Source organism: Apium graveolens, chromosome 10 (assembly GCF_009905375.1).
Source record: "Apium graveolens cultivar Ventura chromosome 10, ASM990537v1, whole genome shotgun sequence".
Lineage (NCBI taxonomy): Eukaryota > Viridiplantae > Streptophyta > Magnoliopsida > Apiales > Apiaceae > Apium > Apium graveolens.
The window spans coordinates 57055588-57075296 of NC_133656.1; the positions used below are offsets into that span (position 1 = coordinate 57055588).

At 35.6% G+C, this 19709-nt stretch overlaps 1 non-coding gene across 1 annotated transcript; it reads left to right on the forward strand.

Moving 5' to 3' along the window:
* The first annotated feature begins 1217 nt into the window (after window positions 1-1217).
* On the forward strand, window positions 1218-1324 carry LOC141694735 (small nucleolar RNA R71). Its single transcript, XR_012564019.1, has one exon. It is a non-coding gene; the product is annotated as a small nucleolar RNA R71 (small nucleolar RNA).
* Window positions 1325-19709: the final 18385 nt, after the last annotated feature.

A 19709-nucleotide genomic window follows, 5' to 3' on the forward strand; every position in this document is an offset into this window, starting at 1 on the left:
CGATCGATGATGGTGATGAAGGAATTAAACTCAAGGTGAACCTTATCTGATTAATTTGGATAATGACTGAAATTTATGAATTTTCTATAAGCATACAAAATCAGATAATTGGTTATTTATACTCACTACAAATTGTACCTGATCACAAATCAGTTCTTTGATCTCGTAATTTAAGATAAGAAGCCCGAAAATAATTATTAGGGGGAATAATTTTTATATTAAATAAATATAAAATCTATATCAAAATTTCCCAAAAATTGCAAATAATGCAAAAATACAAAACTAAAGGGTGTTGGGAATATAGATAATTCTATAAAAATAAAATACGAATTTTGTAACTTTAACATCCCGATGGGGTCCCGGTCCGTTTATTTTTGAAACACAGAGACAATCCCTAAATTAACAAAAATTCCCAAAATACACATAATACGTTCGAACGCACATAAGTACCTCGATAAAGACGCTAATAAACACGCGTCCTGATTACAGATAGAATCATATAATTGCAGGTTAAACACATATTAATCAATCGAAAAATTTCCTGGTTTGCATGAAAACACAAATAGCATTTAAAACATGTAATATCATGGCAATAAACATTTTAACTTGTATAAACATATAATATTTATTCATTTAACATATAATATTCACATAATTTTCCCGGATATTACAGAAACTGTTGCCTTGGTGCAAATTGTTGCTGAAAACCAGGATGATTGAACTGCTTATTTCTAAACTGCTGGAACGGCTATTGCATCACATTCTGATTGTTGCTCTAGCTGAAGTTAGGATGATTCCAGTTGTCAGGATGATAAGTGTCTGGAACTGGTTGTTGCGATCTCTGAAAGTTGCTCACAAACTGAGCTGATTCACTAGATATAGTGCATTGCTCCGTCACATGTGAACCTGCACACAGCTCACAAACACAGGTTATCTGATTAACACTATAGTTAGCCAGAGAATCGATCTTCATAGACAACGCCTTTAGTTGAGCAGTGATAGCCGTAGCTGTATCCACTTAAAGAACTCCTGCTACCTTTTCCTATGGCAATCTCTGGGTTGGACACTGATGTTCACTAGCAGCCATCAGTTCAATTAGATCATAAGCTTCCTCATAGCTCTTTGCCCATAATGCTCCACCTGATGCTGCATCTAGCATGGGTCTTGAATGTGCTCCCAAACCGTTATGGAAGCAATTGATGATTATCCAATCAGACATTCCATGATGAGGACACTTCCTAAGTATCTCCTTGTAGCGCTCCCAAGCTTCACATAGAGATTGTCCCGATTGCTGCGTAAATTGAGTAAGAGCATTCCTGATTGCAGCTGTCTTCGCCATAAGGAAGAATTTAGTGAGAAACTTTTGAGCAAGATCTTCCAAATTAGCAATCGATCCAGCTGTAGAGAGTGTAACCAGCTCTTAGCCTTGTCCCTCAAAGAGAATGGGAATAGTCTCAGTTTCACCGCATCCTCAGACACACCATTGAACCTGAAGGTGTCGCAGATCTCTATGAAATCCCTGATGTGTATATTTGGATCTTCCGTTGGAGAACCCCCAAACTAGACTGAATTCTGTACCTATTGAATCGTGCTAGACTTAATTTCAAAGGTATTAGTAGCAATGGCTGGTCTGACAATGCTAGACCGAATGTCATTGATTTTTTGTTGAGAATAATCCATCAAAGCTTTTGTATCTGCTACTGGTTCTTCCATTGCAAAAAAAACTAGAGTACCTGAAACACACGACTAAAGTAAACCTTATAAGAAACTAGTCCAAGTTAGTGTCCTTTAACGACCACTAATGACAAGCACATAAACTAAATTTAACACCGAGTCCCCGGCTGCCGCCAAAAACTTGTTAGGGCGAAAATATGTCCTAAAATTACACACAAGTATACGCGTTCGCAAGTAGTATAAGATATAAATCAGATTTGTACCCACATAGACTCTTTTTAGTTAACTTAATATTATGCACCTATGCAACAATGGTATGGCTATCGCTCAATGCTAAGACAATAACAAGTTGAGATGTTTATAACTAAGATTAAACTAACATGCAATTAACTAAGAAGAAAATTGATTGAATTAACTATATGAGACAAACATGGGATAACTTCATTAAATACTTTATTCAAAGTCATTGTTCTTAATCTTAACATGCAATGGTGATGACAACTAATCAGATAACACGGAACTAGTAAACGCCAACTTTCGTTGCACGAATACCCTACTACTAGACATCCAAAAAAGAGATAGAAGCTAAGTAGACACCAATTATGCTTAGACCCTATATGTCTATAGAATTTGAAAACATAACGGTTTAATGCGCAAGTTATCTATCGTGATTACATATGGCAAGTAAGATGGTTAAAATTACCTATGAATCATGCATAACAATTATACATGAACCTATGCTAGCATGGCAAGTTCTAAACCTCTATATCCACTTTCACTTCAATAGAGATTAACACGCTATCTTATATGTTAGCTACGCACATAATATGAATAAGCACAACCAATACTAGGATATCAATCAATCACCACACACCAAAATATTGAAACAAATTAACTATAGAAATCCATAAGTAAACCCGTTAAAACCCCACGATAATGATTAGTTCATAACCGAACTCATCGTCACCATGGGTTCCAATAAAAGCATGGTATAAAAATAGATCTTTATAACTGAATAATAATCAAAAGCACGTTAACAAGAGTGTAAGGTTCAAACAAATAAGAAAACAACCATCCAATGTTACAACTTAAGCAAAAAATCACAAGTAAAAATAAGATCTTCGTCTCCTTCGTTGTATTGTGCTATTAGGTCTTCTTACAGCTCTCTCCTTTTTCTCGTTGTTTTTTTCAAAAACATCTTCAAAAGGCTTTATATATAATCCCAATATGACCTGGAGTCTGAAAAATCATTATTATATTACAATCAGGATTCTGCAATCCCGACCCAGCGCGGCTGCCCCGCATACCAGCGTGGGCGCGCTCGCTTTCTGACAAATAGGCACGGCCGCCCTGACCTTCTGGAAATTCTGATTTTTCTTATTTCCTTGACTTCAATTGCTAGTTTCTTTCGTGCTAACTCCCGAGGTTCCATCGTAATATCCTTTTAATATAGAAACAATTTCAAATATATTCCTTCTTCCAAATATACCCTGAAATACAAAACACTACAAAAACACATCAAAAACACAAATAACTTGAGTACAAATCACCAATTCGAGCCTTTACGAAGCGTTCTAAGTAGATATAAAATCCACTATCACACCCCCAAACTTGAATCAATTCAATATTTAATATTTATTTTGGGTATTTTAATATTTATTTTGGGTAGTTTGAATTATGAAAATTGAAGCAATTCAATAATTTTATTTGCTCCATAACTCAAACTAACTAAAAATAAATAAGCAACATGATTGATTATAACTAAATCTGTCAACAATTGATATCTAATATATTGATTGTAACTTATATGTTATAAGTTAATTATGAGATTTTGGTTTTAGTGAATTTAGCTATGTTACATCTCAAAAATTCACTGAGATCAGAATCATGATTGTAGCATGATTAGTTATATGCTAATTCCTGACTTATATCAGTTAATGATACTTAGTTAGAAGTTTAACTATGAACTAATTGTGAAGTATTAGTATTTGTGACATTACTTAGAATTCCTCTAAGTAATCAACGCTTATCCTCAGTCACTTATACTAATACAAAAGGTGTAAAAATATATTTTAAGTACAACCATGGTAAAAGTAACCATATGTTGTCCACTTAGAATAATTTTATACTTATTTGCAAATTCCTAAATACTTTGATAATAGTTACAGTACTCAATGGATCAAAGTATATGGAACGTAGAATATTTTTATAAGATTACAAACAAGATAATATTGGTTAATGTTGCTTTATTTATCGAACCAATATTGTTTGAGATATTACAGTTGTTAGGAGTTAACAATTGTATGATATATGAAATTGAATGATAATGTCCATTTAATAGATAATTGGTATTTAATTCATTGATATCGTATTCTAATATGTTTGAATTATGATGTTAGACAATTCCATGTCAAATGAGTTTCATGATTCAAATTATATCAAAATAAGGTGCAACATAATTATTGGTATCTAAAGTACTTGACAAGTATTAGTCAATGATATATTGTCAATATTTTGTTGCAGATAATTGTGAGATTTTAAGTTATAGTGAATTTATATGAGTTGCTATATCTGAAAGATTTACTATAATTTGAAATTAGCAGCATAGTCATTTCTATTAAGATTATTTATCAATGAACAATATTGTTGGTAATAATTTTATAAAGATAGATTATGGAGCTTTTGACATGAATGAGAATTGCTTAGACTTTAGCCTAAGTGATCAATGCTTTTACAAAAACTCATTCATATTAAAAGACAAAATCTTTCTTTCTCTTCTTAATACTTCCAGGTCAAGAGTATGTGTCTTTTTCACATTAAAAAGACATGAGTATTTATATTTTTATGCATAAAAACAGACTTGTGCACTCAAACAGTTTTAAGAGAAAAATCAAACTTCTTTTTACAGTGGTGATTGCTTATTTCATTAAATCTTTTAAAATCACTAGTGTACATCCTTTCTCTCAAAGATTAAATGCATGATTTTCATTCATTATAGATCTTAAGTTGCATTTTATCTCTATATTGCCATATGTTCCGTGATGCAGGTTCAGCCTCCAATGGCCTTCGTTCATTTGATAGTCTTGAGGTTGAAAACCCACAACTTTTATCCCAGACTGTAAAGACAAACAGATAAATAGAACCAACTACACTCTCTTACCAATAAAATGAAGTATGAATGAGTGCGAGGGAGAAAGTGCCTTAGAGCACCATATAAGGAAGGTTCTGAAGTCAACCCACCAGCTCTGTCTCCTACAAAGTTGAGATATATAAAAAATGAGACAACTGCTAGCTCCCATACAGCTTCTCAAAAAGATGTAATGGCTGAAAAGGTACAAAAATAGTTACTAGATTCTTCCTCTCAACAGGGTACGTCTATTGAAATTCTCCTATCGGCCAGGGTATCCGATGTAGTGTCACCACCTCAAATATAAATAATTCTTGATGCACAAGGATATATTACACGCACAATGGAAGAGTTGAAGGAAACAAGAGTTTCGACCATTTTACGGTCAGATTCGATTGTTCAAGGTTCTTTAATGGACCAATTGCCTTTACAGGTGCTAGGAGAGGATACTAATCCAATAGCTATATGTCAGTGGTTAGTGTCTTCCTCCCTAGGCTTAAACCCCCTGGATGCATTTGCGGATAGTGAATCTGACATAGGTGCAGATCGGTAATGTGTTGACAATGATTCAGATATTACTTGATGAGTCACAAGGAAATGTCTTGAAAAATATTAGAAGGGAACTTTGATATTTATGCTAAATTCTTTGGATCATTGTTTACCTTCCCAGAATTCTAATCTGGAGCCCTCAAAGGGAAACTAGTAACTTGTAGATTATGACTTGGACTTATCTGACGAGTCTAAAGAGTATGGGGATTTGTGAACTCTCATTGCACCACCTGTGACCTCCTTATGAATGGCTAAGGTGATTTTCCTTTCAGGTACAACTGGATTTTGGAGCTATGAGAGGAGTGATCCACTTGTGAGAATGAGTATAAACACGAGTGGAGAGAAGAGTGAAACACTTGTGAGGTACACGAATCAGAATCATACACTCACAAAGAGGAAGAAAGAGAAACACCATATCCCATTCCTTATCCCTAAACATGGTTCTTGATACTTCGGTCTCGAATCTGTTTATGATTGGAATCTAACTCTTAGGGACCTAAAGTTTACAGACTAGATTAGAATACTTCGGGACCTAACAAGTTCGGGAAATAACAATTGGTAACAATTGGTGATCTCACATTTGGGAGGTGTAAGGATTTGGGAAGATTGGTGAACATGATGATCAATAGTGAAGTCATTCTTGCAGCATTTAAAGGGACATGGTTGATCAGTCTATGAATTGTTATTTCTTTTCCAACCAAGTAAATATGAGAACTCCTTCATACAACAACATACATTCCTTCTCTAAGGGGGAGATAAAAGCTTAAATAATAGTTTGGAGGATTCCTCAACTAAGGGGGAGAAATAGCAGGCAGGAGGAAAAAGGTAGAACATATATACACCATAAGCTGATTTCCTAGTTATCAGAAGAAGTGATTTGGTTCATCACTATTCTTCATAGTGGGAGAAGCTGTTTTCCAAAAGGGGAGTACTATTGGTTTTTATTTGCGGATCCTACTGTACGGGAGATGTGGTAAATAAAGGTGATCTCCTTTAAGCAGTTGACCCTCATAGGGGAGAAATAAGAGAGATATGTGCTTCTCAACAAGAAATGTGGTTGTACAAAAGTAGCTGCTGATGATTTCTTCAAGACTGAGAAGTGTTATCTGGAAAAGATTTGAAGAACCAAGGAAATGATGCTGAAACTACTTGAAGATCAGTTCAGTGCTAGAGGAACAAGCGTCTTTCATTTCAATTACTCATGAAATCTAGAAAATGCAGTATTTGATCCAGAAAAGTAGTAGCATTATTTACAAGTCCTGGTACTTTACTTTTTTAAGTTGTTAGTTAAGTTATCCTCTTTATTTAATTTGTTTGTTAGGTTTAACAATGAAACGGGGAGGGGGGGATTATTAATGAGACTGCATAGCTGTATGAACAGTTACATGATAACTCAATACGAGAACAACACTAGAACATGATAGCTTAATAATACTACGTCTACATAAAAAATCAGAAGAAATGAAGACAAGGAAAATACAAAGAATCAGAAGATTAGAAGAAGGCTTGAAGTCTGTTTTCAGGTCACTGAAAGAAGCTCATTAATATGTTCATGCCTCAGTGAAGAATAAAGGTTAAAGACTTTCAGGGTTTTTAGAAATGATGAAGATTCAGTATATAAGTGCTCCTAGAAGATTTCAGTGTATTGGCATTGATTGAAGATAGACAGTGTTTGAAGTATAGGAAACTGAGGAATTGAAGACACGGTATAGACATAGGTTAAAGAAGACAGTTGCAGTCTTTAAGTTATACTCACTGACAGGAGTTCATTTATATATTCAAGCGTCGGTGAAGAACACTCAATGAAGTATTCAAGATTGTAGTAGCAATGAAGACGTTGTCTAAAGTACTAGAAAGAATTCCAGTGAAAGTATAGTTGTTTATTGGCAGTCAGTGTGTGAAGTGATAAAGTTGTTGCAAGCTTGACAATGTAATCAAGGCTATAGTACGAAGACCTGAATCGGGGTTAGTCCTCTGTGAACCAGACCAGTTGCACTAGGTGTCAACAGCTCGTGAAAGGAATCCGGGAATTAATTTTAGAAGAATTGTTAAGTTGAGGAACGTACTTTGATTGAACGTTTATCTATTAAAGTAGGAGAAGAGGTGCGCAGGGTATGCAGCTAAACAGCTAGAGAGTGTGGCCTAGTTCAAAGTTTAATTATTAAATTAAATAAATTTATTTAATGAACTTTAATATAATTTATTTAATAAACTTAAAAAGATTTATTTTATAAACTTTAAACATGTTTATTTTATAAATCTAAATTAGTTTGTTTATATAAGTTATATTTAAGTTTATTTTATAAATTAATTTAGTTACAATTTAAACTTAAATATAAGAAAAACAAAAAGAAAAGAAAAGAAAAAGAAAAGGAAAGAGAAAGGAAAAAGAAAATAGAAAAAAACACAAGAAAAAAGGGAAAAAATAAGAAAAAGAAAAAAAGAAAAACATTAATCAAAAAGGAAACCAAAGGAACAGAACATGTACATGTAAATGCTTGTGAACAAAAGAAATGCAAGTCGGGGTTAGCTTCCTAAGTCACAGGTTAGGTAAAGTTAATGAAACTAAAGGCACAGCAAAATGTCACAGGTTGGCATATTACTCCTGGTCGCAGGTTATACTTCTATTGGTCACAGGTTAGTAGGTCCAGGCTCCTCAGCCATAACTTTATTGATACAATCAATTAAATTGTGTGGTTCAGTTTTTGCCACATATTTTAATTGATATAAGTCTACACAGCAGCAGAAGTAACTCAATAGTTCTGTTTATCTTCACCTCCAACAAGAGTGCTGATAACAAAATAGAAGCAAAGATTTTCAGAGAAGCTCAAACACCTTAAATATTCGTTTAACTTCTCACCGGAGTAACGTTATAATGCCTGGTTCAACTCTTGTATATTCATAGGGGCATTATAATCGTTACCCGATAATTAAATACTTAGACAAATAAAAGCTAGAACATTGTATATGATTTAATTTGTTGATCTTTGTAGAAGCTAGGAACTTTGTTGTTCTTAGATTGTAGCCGGATAATTTATTTACCGGAGTGTAGCAACACCCCTCGCGGATTTATATATGAATATATATTTCCCCGAATATCTTGCGTTCCTCATTTTATTGTTCCAAACACTATTCACCTCAAGAACACGGAACCACTAACCGTACACTAAATTTTATATTCACAAATGATTCGAAAGAATTTTTTAATTTAGTGAGTATCGTATTCAACCCCCCCTTCTACGATACTTCGGGACCTAACAATTGGTATCAGAGCTGACTGATTGATACACAAATCAGGATCCTGAAATTAATTTATTTTATTAATATTTTCATTTACATAAATTTATTTTGTAAAGTTGGTTTAGAAAATTTATTTTATAAATTAAATTTAAATAAGTTTATTTTATGAACTTAATTTAAATAAATTTATTTTATAAATATTACTAAATTAATTTACTATTTAAATTTTACTGAATAAATTTTTTTTAGTCTAAATTAGTTTTCGATTTGTAGGATGCCATTTTTTAAACAAAGGTTGTTTTCCTGAATATTCATTTTGGCAGGCCTGAGTTCTTATTAGGTACCAAAAACAAACAAACAACAGATTATTTGTTTGCATCACGCGCTAAACAACACGGGGTTGGTTTCTTGCCGGTTACGCGCGCACAAAAACAGACTTCCTGTGCATGTCGTACATATAACGACTCGTGTATTTTATTTTATTTTTAATATTTTAAAGGTTGTATAATTGAACAAATAACTAAATAAAATGTGTGTATTGATTTTTGGCAGCAGTTTGTTGATTATTATTTATTTGTTTGTGGTATGTTGGTATATGGATGGGATTTTGTTATTTATTGTTGAGCGATGTGGTTTTGTTATGCTTTTAAAAGTGATTTTATTACCGTTTTAATTCCATAAATATTTGAATTACCTCTAAAATTGGTTTTATAATTTTATAATCTCAATAATTATTTTTAGGATTTTATAAAATTGTGAAATCAATTTATCATTAATTATTTATTTTTTTAAATGATTTTCTAATTGTGTTTATTTGTAAAATCCATATTTAATTTCAAAATTCTTCAAAAATCGCGAAACTCATATTTGATTAAGTTTGTAATATTCTGGTAATTTTAAAATTATTTTGGAAATTTTCGGGGTTAATTTCACCCGCGCGTTGTTTCGTTTAATTAATAAAAGCAGGTATAAACTGCATTTAAGAATTTATTTTAAAATTATGAAAATTACGTTTTTATTTACTCTGGGATAATTCTGATATTTTAATATTAATATGTATTTATTTGGATGTGATTTTATGTTTATTTTATGGTCGGGATATTTATAACATTGTAAAATTATTTTGGTTCGGACCTGATTAAATTCAGTTGTAAATCATATCTAAATCGATCGAGACGGGGGCAGAGTATTAATTTTCGGACACGTGTCTCATTTTATTGATTTGTGGCAGTCAGATAAACACAGACACATAAACATCAATTTTTTGTCTCTCCTCTCTCGACATCTCTCGAACTCTCTCTCTGTTTCTCTCATAAAAATCTCTCTGCTTCCTTTCTCCTTACCCTCCCATCCGCGTTTCTTTCCCCTCTTCTTCTCGGTGCTTTCGGTCACCGCCGTTTTTTTTCCGACCATCTCTCCGGTGAGCCGCCGCTTATTCATAGCTTGGATGGTTCGATTTATATATGTATATGTATGTAAATGTGTATATGATCGTGTGTGTGTGACTGATTGTGCGTTGTGTGTGTGTTCGATTGTGTGTGTTGTGTGCGTGTGTTTGTGTGTGAGGTGTGTGTGTGGCTGCGGCCGTGTGTTTGTGGCCGTGTTTTTGCTTTGCTTCTCTGTGATCTGTTCAGTTGGGTTGTTCCTGTTGGGATTAGCAGTTGGGCCAGTTTGTTTGGGCCTTCTCTGTTGGGCCGAATGGGAGTATTGGGTTGGTTGTTAAAATTTTAATTCATATTTTCCTTTTTCTGCAGGAAAATAAATAAATAATATTCGTGAAATCAAAACTTTCGTTGTGGGAATTTTTATTAATCGGTGTAATTTATTTGGGAACCCGTACTATATCGGGTGCTAATAAATTGTACCGCCGTTGACGATGAACTTCGGTGAGTTAACGGTGGACGGTGATGACTTTGTTCTGAGTCCTAATTTTTATAAATAATAAAATGAATTGTATAAAATATTTTCGAAATTAAATAATTATTTGTATTACGAGTTGTATCGAAATGCGAGCCTTATGGAATTGTGGATTGTTGTGATTGTTGGGATTGACATCGATTGTAATCGACAGGTAGGCTTATAAACAAAAGAGTTGCTACCAAAATTTTCTAAAAATTTATTTTAAAACATACTTTATTATATTTAAACATTTTACCCCTATTTGTATACGGACTATGTGATTACGTCATTATGTGTATAATCGATGCGAGTAGGCTTATCGGATTGGGTTATTAGGGTTCGAGGATATTAAGCATGTCGGTATAACTGATTAGGGTATTCTGTATTGTAGATCCCAGTCGAGTTTCGCCAGCACCAAAGTCAGCGTAAAAGCTACTTAGAGTTCCGAAACCGTTGCAAGGCAGTACCCCTGACCATTCTTTTATGGTTCAGTACGTATGAATAGACTAATATTTTAATCTCGTAATGGAACAGAAACATTTTAAGTTACGTATCCCCTGTAGTTATAAATCACCTTTTTCAACCAGTTTTCGGGAAAAGTAACTTTGAAAGGTTCCTATCTCGAACGAAATAATTTGTGAACTGGTTTTTATGTGTGCAGTTAAAAGGAATGTTTTCAAAATGAGATAGGTACAAGTGGTTTTCAAAACTGGATAAAATGATCAGATATGGGATACATAGGGCCAGAGTACGCCTATTGAAGTGGCGTAAGAGGCTAATTCAGTTGTGCGCATTATATAACCGATTAGTCCAGCAGGTCAGAGATCTAGCTAGTCTCTGAGTTCCAGAACAGGTAAATGGGATGGCAGTTAGAGCCATCTGGTGTTGATAGCCTGATTAGCTGTCTTCACAGATCCGTTACGTATCTGATTTAGCTTTGTGATTCCCGTAAGGGTATAAATAATTGATACAGAGGTTTTCTAAATGTGAATAGCATGCTAAAATTGGACTCTGGTACTTACACAACACACCAGCACATTTGTTTTATTAGAAGCATACTGGTCAGTGATATCCAGTTATCTCGGCTTTTCGTTATATAATGTTGTTCAAATGATTATAGTTCTGTTCCTATTATTGTTTACCTTATGGTTTTTATCTTGTTATTCATATGTTGGTACTGCTGAGTGATTATGCTCACCCTTGCAACATGTTATATATATATATCACAGATGCCTAGAAGACCAATCAGACCTTGGCAGAACCGTGTTTCAGCCCCTTCAGGACTCGACTCCTCAGAGCTAGTTAGTATCAGACCACATACGGTCTGATGAGTTGCTGAATAAGTTAGTGTGTGTCAGACTTTTGAATAAATGGTTTGTAATAATGTTTAGCTTAGATTAGACTTGAACCTAGATCGGATCTTGGTTCGGGGTCGTAATAGTTTAATATTAATAATAATCTTGTTGTTTATATTTCTGGTAATTGTATTTGGTGACGTCAACTCCTGACCCCGGGGTTGAGGCCGTCACAGTTGGTATCAGAGCTACAGGTTCAAGTCCCTGATTTAGGTTAGGGATTGCGTCGAATAGGTGTTAAATTTTGTCTTAAGGTGAGTCACCAACTCATACAGAGGAGGAAACCCTAGGGTTAGTCGAGGGTTCAGACGGCGTTACCCTGGCATGTATTAAATGTTTTGATAGAACTACCTTGACCTTACTGTGTCTTTCCTGTATATTTATCCTGCTGGCAGTGGCCTATTGTGATTTCTACTTCTCCATCCCGGGAGAACCCATCAGACTTGGATAGTTCTAACTCCGAGAAGACCCTGGATGTTGTAGCTGAGGAGACTCATATGCCTCCCCCACCAGTTCCTTCCTTTGTACCGATGGACATCCCTGGACCTAGTGCCCGTTCCCGTTGGGTACGTAGGTCTGTGTTTGTTGTTAGGGATTTTCCTCCCAGTTGTGGTCCTAGTTCTTCCTTTTCGAGACCTCCGGTTTCTCCTGCGGCCTCTAGTGGTACCTCTTCTCTAATCCCTTATCATGTTCACCAAGCGATGAATAGATCTTTTATCAGAGAGCAAAGTCCGGGGCTGGCTGCTCAGTTTGACCAGATACTAGTTGTACCTTTCCAGGGCATCCCTGCCCCTTTCCCTGAGGTGCAGGCCCATGTGCGATCTTTGACCCAGATGGCCGTTGAGAGGGCTAGATCCATTGACCGTTTCATTAGCTCAGAGTTCAAGGTTGTTTAGTATCAGAATCTAGTGAACTGGTTAGTGTTTGAGCTAGGTTCTATCGGTGGCGGTGGCAGTGTTTAGATCAGGGTTGCAGCAGAGAGATATAGAGCTCAGAGTTGGCTTCCAGGAGTTCTGTAGTTGTTTTCTTTGTATATGTATATTATGTTGTGATAGTTTGTAGTAGGCAGAGGCTGCTATGGCAGCCAGTTTTGATGTGTATTTGGATGATTTCTCTTCAGTCGGATTTCAGTTATACCAGTTGGATTTCTGTTGGTTATTGTATCGTAGCTGCTTTATTCTGTTATTCAGTTTTTTTTATATACTTGTGCGTTGTTATTATTGTTGTTACTATTATTGTTGTCTCTGTTCCTGGCTTTTCTAGATTATGATCATTCACTCAGGATGGTGAGTGAGGATTTAAAGATAGATTATGCTAGTTATTTTATGAAGAATGATTCGAACTATTGGCGGGAGTCTACGCGAGCATTAGAAGGAGATGGTCCTATCCCATGGAACAGATTCACAGAGCTGTTCTTGGAGAAATATTTTCCGGACTGTCTCCAGAATCTGATGGAGATGGAGTTTTTGGAGTTGAAGCAAGGAGACAGGAGTGTCACAGAGTATGAAGCAAAGTTTACAGAGTTGGCCCGTATAGCACCAGAATATGTGAGTTTGGAAGCTCAGCGAGCGAAACGGTTTCAACAAGGGTTGAAGCCAGAGATAAGAAGTGGAGTTGTAGCTTTACAAATCAAGACATATACTTCAGTAGTTCAGGCTGTCTTAGTGATAGAAAGTGACCAGAGATTAGTTGTTAAGGATCAGGGTGAAAAGAAAAGGAAGTTTGAAAGTGGACCTGCTAGGTCAGAATCAGGTGGAGTAAGTCAGAAGTTCCAGCGTTGGGTTGGAAAGAATAAGAACAAGAAGTTTAGGAGACAGAATTTCCCCCAGGATAAGCTCAATACCACTTCAGTTAGTTCTACCCTGACAAGGTTTAACAAGCCAGTGATTGACGTAAGACATGCAGAAAGAAGCACAATGGGCAATACCGAGAAAATATCAACTGCTTTAAGTGTGGCCAAAAGGGTCATTATTCCACAGAGTGCAAGTCTGAGACTCAAGGAGTAACTTATTTTAGTTGCGGCAAAATGGGGCATATTGCTAGAAATTGCAAATCAGTGACCCAAGGTAGTGTCAGAAGGAGCGTGTCTCAAGGACCAGCAACCAGTACTGCTAGAGCTAGAACTTTTAAGTGACCAAGAAATCTCCAGCTCATGATTCCAATGTAGTTGCAGGTACGCTTTCTCCTAATTCCGTACCTATTTACATTTTATTTGATTTGGGAGCGTCCAAATCCTTTATATCTATGAACTGTGTAAATAAAATGCAATTAATGTTAGAAGACCTGGATGAACCTTTAACCATAGAGGTGGATAATAAGGATAAAGTGCTCGTAAGTCCATTCTGTCCTAAGTGCTCCATAGAGATTTCAGGATATACTTTCCCTACCGACCTAATACCTTTTGAGTTAGGACACTTCGACATTATTCTAGGCATGGATTGGTTGTCTCTGTATAAGGAAAATATTGACTGTAAGAAAAAGAGAGTTTTTATGTATACCCTAGATAATAAAAGGATCAGTTATCAAGGACAGAGGCAGGATAAGAAGTTCCTTTCAGTATTACAAGCAAAGAAAGTGTTGCGGCAAGGGTGTGCAGCATATTTGGCTCATGTGGTGGATACGAAGAAAGAGACCCCTACTTTGGATGAGATTCCCATCATAAGAGAATTTCCCGACGTCTTTCTAGAGGAATTGCCAGGATTACCAACTGATCGAGAGATAGAGTTCTCCATTGATTTGATGCCCGGAGCTGAACCCATTTCCAAAGCTCCATATAGGATGGTCCCAGTAGAAATGAAAGAATTGGCCAAACAACTTCAGGACTATTGGATAAGGGAGTTATTCGACCTAGTGTTTCTCCGTGGGGTGCTCCAGTGCTATTCGTAAAGAAGAAGGATGGAAGTATGAGATTGTGCATTGACTATAGAGAGCTGAACAAGTTGACAATAAAGAACAAATATCCTTTGCCACGCATCGACAATTTGTTTGATCAGCTTAAGGGGGCATGTTATTTTTCAAAGATTGATTTAAGGTCCAGCTACCACCAACTGAAAATAAAGCCCGAGGATATTCCCAAGACTACATTCAGGACAAGGTATGGCCATTATGAGTTCTTAGTGATGTCGTTTGGATTAACAAATGTGCCAGCGGCTTTTATGGATTTAATGAACCGGGTGTATAAGGAGTACTTGGATAAGTTTGTTATTGTATTTATTGATGACATCCTCATATATTCAAAGACTCCAGAAGATCATGCAATGCATCTACAAATTGCCCTTCAGAAGTTGAGAGAAAAGGAACTGTATGCAAAGTTCTCCAAGTGTGAGTTTTGGTTGACAGAGGTACAGTTTCTTGGACATGTGGTGAGTAAGGAAAGTATCAAAGTGGACCCGGTAAAGATCGAAGCCGTATTCAAGTGGGAGCAACCAAAGACTCTGATGGAAATAAGAAGTTTTCTTGGATTAGCTGGATATTATCGAAGGTTTGTAAAAGATTTCTCTAAGATTGTATCCCCATTAACCAAGTTGACCCGGAAGAATGAGAAGTTCATTTGGACGGAAAAGTGCGAAGAAAGTTTCCAAGAATTGAAAAAGAGGTTAGTAATAGCTCCAGTACTAGCATTTCCAGATGAGACGAGAAACTTTGTGATTTAAAGTGATGCTTCTTTAAAAGGTTTGGGCTGTGTACTGATACAATATGACAAAGTTATCGCTTATGCCTCCAGAAAACTAAAGCCTCACGAGCAGAAATATCCTGTTCATGACCTTGAGTTGGCAGCTATAGTGTTTGATCTGAAGTTATGGCGTCGTTACTTGTATGGAGAGAAGTGTGATATTTATACAGATCATTAGAGCCTGGAGTACATATTCACGCAGAAGGATTTGAACATGTGAAAGAGAAGGTGGCTGGAATTGATCAAGGACTACGATTGCTCAATTAACTATCACCCAGGTAAAGCCAATATGGTGGCTGATGCCTTGAGCAGAAAAGAGAAGTTGAATATAGTTCGGATTGCGGACGAACTAGCGTGAGACTTAGAAAAGATGGAGATTGAGGTTCGAGTACCAAGTGAAAGTCAGAAACAACTATATGAGATTACCTTCCAACCCGCATTGATGGAAAAGATCAAAAGGTGTCAAGAAGGAGTTATGGAGCAAAATTTGATACTTTGACAGGAGAAGAGTTGTGTACTCAAAAGGATAACCAAGATTTGTTTAGATTTTCCTCTATAGTTTAGATTCCTAATGTGACGGAACTGAAGAATGAAGTATTACACGAAGTGCACAACTCTAGGTTTTCCATCCACCCTGGTAGAACTAAGATGTACCAAGACTTGAAGAGAAACTTTTGGTGGCCAAGAATGAAGAAGGATATCGCCAATTGGGTTAGCAAGTGTCACGTGTGCGAAACAGTAAAAGCAGAACACCAATGACCAAGTGGATTGTTACAACCTTTAGAAATTCCCCAGTGGAAGTGGGAAGAGATTGCAATGGATTTTGTAGTGGGATTACCAAAGACGAGAGAAAATCACGACGCCATTTGGGTAATCATTGATAGGTTGACCAAGTCAGCGCATTTTCTTCCGATCAACGAAAGGTATTCCTTAGAAAAGTTAATTAAGTTGTATTTGGATGAGATAGTTACTAAGCATGGAGTTCCCGTGTCTATAGTGTCAGATCAAGACCCGAGATTCAATTCCAAGTTTTGGACCAAGTTCCAAAAATACTTAGGAACTAAGTTGAATATGAGCACTTCCTATCATTCTCAGACAGACGGTCAAAGTGAGAGAACAATTCAGACTATCGAGGATATGTTGAGAGTTTGTGTCTTGGATTTTAAGGGAAATTGGGACAAACATTTACCTTTGATTGAATTTTCGTATAACAACAGCTACCATGCCAGCATTGGAATGTCGCCTTATGAAGCTTTATATGGACGTAAGTGTAGATCACCATTGTATTGGGATGAAGTAGGAGAGAAGAAAGTATTAGGCCCCGAGTTGGTTCAGCAAACCAGAGATGTAGTGGCATAAATTCGGAAAAGGTTAGAAGCAGCCCAGGATAGGCAGAGAAAGAATGCGGAATTATGTAGGAAGGATATGAATTTCGAGATAGGAGCACTGATGTTACTAAACTTAGTCCCAGATTTATAGGATCATTTAAGGTATTGAAGAAAGTAGGGAAGGTTGCCTACGAGATAGCGTTATCACCGCAGTGGCAGCACATTCATAATCTGTTCCACGTATCCATGTTGAAGCCCTATGTTCCTAATTTGAATTAAGTCATTGAATACGAACCCATTGAACTTCAGCTAGATTTGTCTTACGTGGAACAACCGATCCAAATTTTAGACCGTAAAGAACGAGTTCTTAGGAATAAGACGATCCCCAGAGTGAAAGTCTTGTGGAGAAATCCTAGAGTAGAAGAGTCTACTTGGGAGTTAGAGTCAGACATGCTTGATAAATATCCTCATTTGTTTAGCTAAGTTAGATTCTGGGGACAAAATCTTTTTTAAGGGGGAAAGGATATAATGACTCGTGTATTTTCTTTTATTTTTAGTATTTTAAAGGTGTAATAATTGAACAAATAACTAAATAAAATGTGTGTATTGATTTTTGGCAACAGTTTGTTGATTATTATTTATTTGTTTATGGTCTGTTGGTATATGGATTGGATTTTGTTATTTATTATTGAGATATGTGATTTTGTTATGCTTTTAAGAGTGATTTTATTTTTATTTTAATTCCATAAATATTTGAATTACCTCTAAAATTGGTTTTATAAATATATAATCTCAATAAATATTTTTAGGATTTTATAAAATTGAGAAATCAATTTTTCATTAATTATTTATTTTTTTAAATGATTTTCTGATTGTGTTTATTTGTAAAATTCATATTTAATTCCAGATTTCTTCAAAAATCGCGAAACTCATATTTTATTAAGTTTGCAATATTCTGGTAATTTTAAAATTATTTTGGAAATTTTTGAGGTTCATTTCACACGCGCGTTGTTTCGTTTAATTAATAAAAGCGGGTATAAACTGTATTTCAGAAATTGTTTTAAAATTATAAAAATTAAGTTTTTATTTACTCCGGGATAATTATGATATTTTAAGAGTAATATGGATTTATTTCGATGTGTTTTTAACCGCACATTGTTTAGTTCGATCGCTAAATCCGGGTATTTATTGTGCCCCAAAATTTGTTTTAAAATTTCAAAATTTATGTTTTTGTTAAGTTCGGGATATTTACAACATTGTAAAATTATTTTGGTTCGGACCTGATTAAAATTCAGTTGTAAATCGTATCTAAATCGATCGAGACAAGGGCAAATTATTAATTTTCGGACACGTGTCTCATTTTATTGATTCATGGAAGTCAGATAAACACACACACATAAACATCAATTTTTTGTCTTTCCTCTCTTGACATCTCTCGAACTCTTTCTCTATTTCTCTCATCAAAATCTCGCTGCTCCCTCTCTCCTTACCCTCCCGTCCGCGTTTCTTTCCCCTCTTCTTCTCGGTGCTTCCGGTCACCGCCATTTTTTTTCCGACCATCTCTCCGGTGAGCCGCCGCTTATTCATAGCTTGGATGGTTCAATTTATATATGTATATGTATGTAAATGTGTATATGATCGTGTGTGTGTGACTGATTGTGCATTGTGTGTGTGTTCGATTGTGTGTGTTGTGTGCGTGTGTTTGTGTGTGAGGTGTGTGTGTGGCTGCGGCCGTGTGTTTGTGGCCATGTTTTTTCTTTACTTCTCTATGATCTGTTCAGTTGGGTTGTTCCTGTTCGGCTTAGTAGTTGGGCCAGTTTGTTTGGGCGTTCTCCATTGGGCCGAATGGGAGTATTGGGTTGGTTGTTAAAATTTTAATTCCTATTTTCCTTCTTCTGCAGGAAAAATAAATGAATAATATTCGTGAAATCAAAACTTTCATTACGGGAAATTTTATTAATCAGTGTAATTTATTTGGGAACCCAAACTATATCGGGCGCTAATAAATTGTACCGCCATTGACGATGAACTTCGGTGAGTAAACGGTGGACGGTGATGACTTTGTTCTGAGTCCTAATTTTTATAAATAATAAAACGAATTGTATAAAATATTTTCAAAATTAAATAATTATTCGTATTACGAGTTATATCGAAATGCGAGCCGTATGGAATTATGGATTGTTGTGATTGTTGGGATTGACGTCGATTGTAATCGACAGGTAGGCTTATAAACAAAAGAGTCGCTGCCAAAATTTTCTAAAAATTTATTTTAAAACGTACTTTATAATATTTAAACGTTTTACCCCTATTTGTATACGGACTATGTGATTACGTGATTATGTGTATAATCTATGCGGGTAGGGTTATCGGATTGGTTTATTAGGGTTCGAGGATATCAAGCATGTCGGTATAACTTATTAGGGTATTCTGTATTTGTAGATCCCAGTCGAGTTTCTCCAGGACCGAAGTTAGCGTAAAAGCTACTTATAAGCATTGCAAGGCAAGTACCCCTGACCATTCTTTTATGGTTCCGTACGTATGAATAGACTAATATTTTAATCTCGTAATGGAACAGATCTGTTTTAAGTTACGTATCCCCTGTAGTTATAAATCAACGTTTTCAACCAGTTTTGGGAAAAATTAAATTCGAAAGGTACCTATCTTGAATGAAATGATTTGTGAACTGGTTTTTATTTGTGCTAATAAAGGAATGTTTTCTAAATGAGATAGGTACAAGTGGTTTTGAAAACTGGATAAAACGATCAGATATGGGATATATAGGGCCAGAGTAGGCCTATTGAGGTGGCGTGTTAGTCGCTAAACACGCGCTAATAATACACGCAAGTATACGAATTCGCAAGTAG